This window comes from Suncus etruscus, chromosome 1 (genome assembly GCF_024139225.1).
Source record: "Suncus etruscus isolate mSunEtr1 chromosome 1, mSunEtr1.pri.cur, whole genome shotgun sequence".
In the NCBI taxonomy this organism is placed as follows: domain Eukaryota; kingdom Metazoa; phylum Chordata; class Mammalia; order Eulipotyphla; family Soricidae; genus Suncus; species Suncus etruscus.
Genome location: NC_064848.1, coordinates 92,952,943 through 92,958,348, shown reverse-complemented (window position 1 = coordinate 92,958,348; position 5,406 = coordinate 92,952,943). Strand labels below are relative to the sequence as shown.

Here is a 5,406-nt window from a genome sequence, read left to right as displayed (position 1 = left end):
CAATACAAAAAGAAAATCAAACAAAAAATCCAAAATGCACCACAGTGATAAAGACAAACATCACACACTAACCACGGTCCTGAAATAAAAACAAAACAAGACACAAAAAATGAAAACAACAACAGCAACAACAACCCCCCCAATTATTTTGTGCTGCTTTTTTTCTTGAATAGTCACAGTAAATATTGGGGAAATTAGAAAGGGAATTCCCTTGGCCTAATAGATACAGGGTTTCTCAGCCCTTGAAGTATACTTTCATGGGAATAACTACCAACTCCTTACATGTTCATTTACTCTCCCCTGTCCTTTTGTGATCTATGGAATGTTATTGTTCCATCATGGATGAAAAAATCAAACCTCTGTATCTAGAGATTTTGGTATCTGTATAGGTCAAAGAATGGAGTCTATGATAAAGTCTTTTTTACGGTTATAGAAATTCTGTTCCACCACTGTTGTTTTAATCAGTCTTCTGTAGTTGGTGGTCTTGGTTTTTGCACTGATCCTAAGATAAAGCCCAAGATAGAGTCTTTCATTATGTTTCCAGAAGATCTATTCAGTTGCAGTTGTCTCAGTCAGACCCCTGGAGTTAGACATCTTGGCTGTTTTAGGAATGTTTTGATTCACTTTAAAATAATGTCATGGGTATACTTAGAGGGATTGCATTTCATCTGTACAATGTTTTGAAAGTATTTAAATTTTAATTATGTTAAACCTCCCAATCCATGAGCAAGGTATATTTTTCCTCTTCCTGTGTCTTTTTTATTTCTGGAAGCTGACTTTATATAGTATACCTAGTATAGTCTTTCACCTCTTTAGTTGACTCCAAAGTACTTGATTTTCTGAGGCACAATTGTGAATGGGGTTGTTCTTGTGATGCCCTTTTCTTCTTTTCCTTTATATATAAAAATCATGGATTTTTGAGTATTAATTATATAGCCTGCCACAATTCTATATAAATCTATTGTTTCTAGAAGCAGTAGTCTTTCAGATTTTCTAAATATAGTATTATGTCATCTGGCAATTAATGAGAATTTAACTTCTTCATTTCTTATCTGGATCACCTAGATATCTTTTTCTTGCATAATTGGTATGGCAAGTATGCCCAATATAATGTCGAATAGAAGTACCAAGAGGAGGCAAACGTGTCTTGTGCTAGATCTTAGGAAAGTCTTTTAGTTTTCTCCCATTGAGTATAATATTTGCTTGCCATGAGCTGGTCTTAATTGGCCTTGAATATATTGAAAAAAGTTACTTTAATTCCTATCTTGCTAAGAGTTTTAATCATGAATGGGTGTTGGATCTTGTCAAATGTTTTCTCTGCATATATTGATATGATCATATGGTTTTTATTTTCCCTTTTGTTGATATGACATATCACCTTAATTTGCATACATTAAACCATCCTTGTATTTCTGGAGAACCCTGATTGTTCATAGTGTATGGCATTCTTAATAAGCCATTGAATCCTATTTGTTAAGATTTTGTTGAGGATTATTGCATCTGTGTTCATCAAGAATATTGGTCAGTAGTTCTCTTTTTTGCATGTCATTTCTGTCTGCTTTTATTACAGGTTGATGTTAGCTTCATAAAAACTATTTGGGAGTGTTTCTGTTTCTTCAGTTTCCTGGAAGAGCCTGACTAAATTTGGCTGCATTTCCTTTTGAACACTTTGGAAAAATTATCTAGTGAATCCACTGAGCCTGGGCTCTTGTTTTGGGAAAGTTATTTTTATTACCGTTTTAATTTCCTCAATAGTGATAAGTCTGTTCAAATATGCCAGGACATCTTGGTTCAATTTTGGAAGTTTACAGAAGTCCAAAAGTTTGTCCATTTCTTACAGTTTTTTTTTGTTTTGTGCCAAAGTTCCCCAAGGAAATTTCTAATTACTATTTGAATTTATGTTGTAATCTCCCCTTTTTATTTCTAATTTGGTTTATTAACTTACACTATATTTCTTTTTGAATCCTGTTAATGATTAATCAATTTTTTTTTTTTTAGTTTTTGGGTCACACCCGGAGGTGCTCAGGGGTTACTCCTGGCTATCTGCTCAGAAATAGCTCCTGGCAGGCACGGAGAACTATATGGGACACCGGGATTCGAACCAAACACCTTTGGTCCTGGATTGGCTGCTTGCAAGGCAAACACCACTGTGCTATCTCTCCAGGCCCGATTAATCAATTTTGTTTATATTTTTAAATATTAGCTCTTGCTTTCATTGATTTTTTTGGATTTTGTGGGGGTTGTAATTCATTCATTTCTACTCTGAGCTTTATTATTTCCTTCTTTTTTTATTTTTGGTTCATTTTATATCCTTTATTAATTTTTAAGCTTATCCATTAAGTTTTTCTTCCTTCCTAATGAATGCTTGCAAGGCAATGAATTTTTTCTTAATACTTCTTATGCTATGCCAAAGAATTCCGATAATTTGTCTTTATTCTCAATTGTTTCCAGAAATCTTTTGATTTCTTCTTTATTTCTTCTCAAACTCACTCCATTATGTAATGAGCAGTTTAATTTCTAGGTATTAATATTCTTTCTCTGTGTCTGTAATTCACGTCTAATTTTAGTGGATGGCGATTTCAGACAGCATTTAATATAATTTGTATCCTCTTGATTTTATAGAGGTATGATTTATGGTTCAGCATTTGGTCTATCTTGGAGAATGCCTCCTGTACATTAAAGGTTTATTCAGCTTTTTGGGTATTTAGAGCTATATATACCAAGCCACTCTCTTCCATTACATTATTTGGAGCCAGTGTGTCCTTGTTGAGTTCCAGTCTGGTTGACCTATCAAGGAGTGGCAGGCGGTGTTGAAGTCTCCATTATTATTGTATTGTTATTGATATGTTTCTTATAATATGTCAGAAATCATTTTAAATATTTTTCTGGCCCCTCACTGGGTGCATAAGTTTAGAAGTGTGATTTCTTTCTGTTGTACATATCCCTTGATTATTAAAAATGTCTAGATCTCTTATAACATTTTTAAACTTAAAGTCTGTGTTGTCATATTAGGCCATATTAGTTTGAACACCGCAGCCTTTTTTATTTTTTTGAGTTCTTTGCTAGAAAGATTATCCTCCATTCTTTGACTTTAAGTCTAAATTTGCATGGACTATTCAGATGTGTTTCTTACAGGAATTGGATTCAATATTTTGATAATTTTTGTCACTCTATGACTCGGAATTGGTTCATTTAGTCATTAACTCTAAAAGAGATAATTGTCTTGGGATAAAGTGTCATTTTATTGTAGGAGTTTGCTTGGTTTATTGGGTTTGTCTTGGTTAGAGTAGACCCTCTGCTCTTCTTTTAAGGATAGTTTTATATCTGTAAGTTTTTTGCACTGTTGCTTACCATGAAGCTATGTATCCGTCCTTCAAACCTGAATGAAAATCAGCTTGTGTGAAATTTATTCAGCAAATCATTTATTTCATTAAGTTTTGTCACTATATACCACCACTGCATTTGGGCCTTGAGAGTTGATTGTAATAAATCTTAAGGATGTCTCTTTGTTTATAATATCCCATTTTGATCATCTTGTTTTCATTATTCTATCCCCATATGTAGTTTCATCAATGTGACTATTATGTGACTTTGAGTGCTTTTCTTTGGATTTCTTTGAGCTGATTCTCTTCAAACATCAGAATGCATTTGCATGCACTCTTTGGTTCTGGGAATTTCTCAGTAATGATGTCCTTGATTGTTAATTCTTCATCAGACTTTTCTTCCTAGGTTTCTGAGATCCCAATTATTTTTATGTTGTTTCTATTGAGCTTATAAAAAGAGTTCCATTGCTTTCTGTTCATATTCTTTGAAAAATTTTTTAGAGCATCTTCTTTTGTGTGGAAGTTTCATGCAGCTCATTTTCAGTATCATGATTTTAACCTCAGCAGCTTTTACTCTGGTGGTGAGGCTTTTCAATGAGGTTTTTATTTCACCTACCACATTTTGCAGCCCTGATTTTTAATGTTTGAATTTTTTTCATTTATACTCTCACATACTTATGAATCTTCTGGGATGTTCATTTCATCATTTCTTTATGTTCTTTGAAAATTCATAACACTTTCTCTCTATAGTCCTGATCAGAAATGTTATGTACAGTCAGTCAGTGTAAAGAACACAGCATGTGGTAAGCATTGGGAGGACTTATCTTTACTTTTTTATTTTTTAAATATATATATAAAAAAACACCCTTCACCAGTGCAGCATTCCCATCACCAATATCCCAAGTGTCACTCCTCCCCACCCCAAACCGGCCTGTACTCTAGACAGGCTTTCTACTTCCCCCATTCAGTCACATTTTGTTATGATAGTTCTCAGTGTAATTATTTCTGTGACTGCACCAAACAATCCCTGTGGTGAACTTCATGTAGGGAGCTGAACCCTCCAGTCCTCCTCTATTTTGTCTTTGAGAATCATTACAAAACTGTTTTTCATTTTTCTCATAACCCATAGATGAGTAAGACCATTCTGTGTTTATCTCTCTCCTTCTGACTTATTTCACTCAGCATAATAGATTCCATATACATCCATGTATAGGAAAATTTCATGACTTCATGTCTTCTTACGGCTGCATAATATTCTATTTTATATATGTACCATAATTTCTTTAGCCATTCATCTATTGAGGGGCATCTAGGCTGTTTCCAGAATCTGGCTATTGTAAACAATGCTGCAATGAATATAGGTGCAAGGAAGCGATTTTTGTATTGTATTTTTGTGTTCCTAGAATATATCCCTAGGAGTGGTATAGCTGGATCGTAGGGGAGCTCAACTTCCAGCTTTTGGAGAAATCTCCATATAGCTTTCCACAAAGGTTGCACCCAGACAGCATTCCTACCAGCAGTGAATAAGAGTTCCTTTCTCTCCACATCCCCGCCACACTGCGTGTTCTCATTCTTTGTGATGTGTGCCAGTCTCTGTGGCATGAGATGGTACTTCATAGTTGTTTTGAGAAGAGGTACAGTAAATGCACCCCATGTACACCTCAGCCCAGGCCCTTTGCCTGGTCTGTATTGTGAATGGGGGGGAGCAAAAAAAAAAAGAGAAAGAAATATTATGTAGGTAGCAGGTGTGGTATGATCTCCAGAACTAGCTTCTTAAGTTACAAGGTGTGCTGAGATTCTGCACAGTTTTCCCATTGTGAAATTTGATGTACGGTACTTTTATTAAGTCTTGTAGTACAGTTTCTTGACTCGAAGACATGAAGAGTCATGGAGCGAAGTGAAATGGTTGTGCTCTTGCTGGTCTCACTCTGCTAAGCTCAAGTCAGAAATTTTTCTATTTTAAGTATAACCATGCAGTCCTGGAACCAACTCTCCCTTTTGCTTCAATCTTTGGTAGTGGGGGTCACTTATTTTCCTACACTATTCTGGGAACCACCAAACAGGCATCTCCTTCTGCTTCAGT

The 5,406-nt window shown here is 35.1% G+C and overlaps 1 pseudogene; it reads left to right on the top strand.

Moving 5' to 3' along the window:
- Window positions 1–4,932: 4,932 nt before the first annotated feature.
- Window positions 4,933–5,032, top strand: LOC126032597 (uncharacterized; annotated as a pseudogene).
- The last annotated feature ends 374 nt before the right edge of the window (window positions 5,033–5,406 follow it).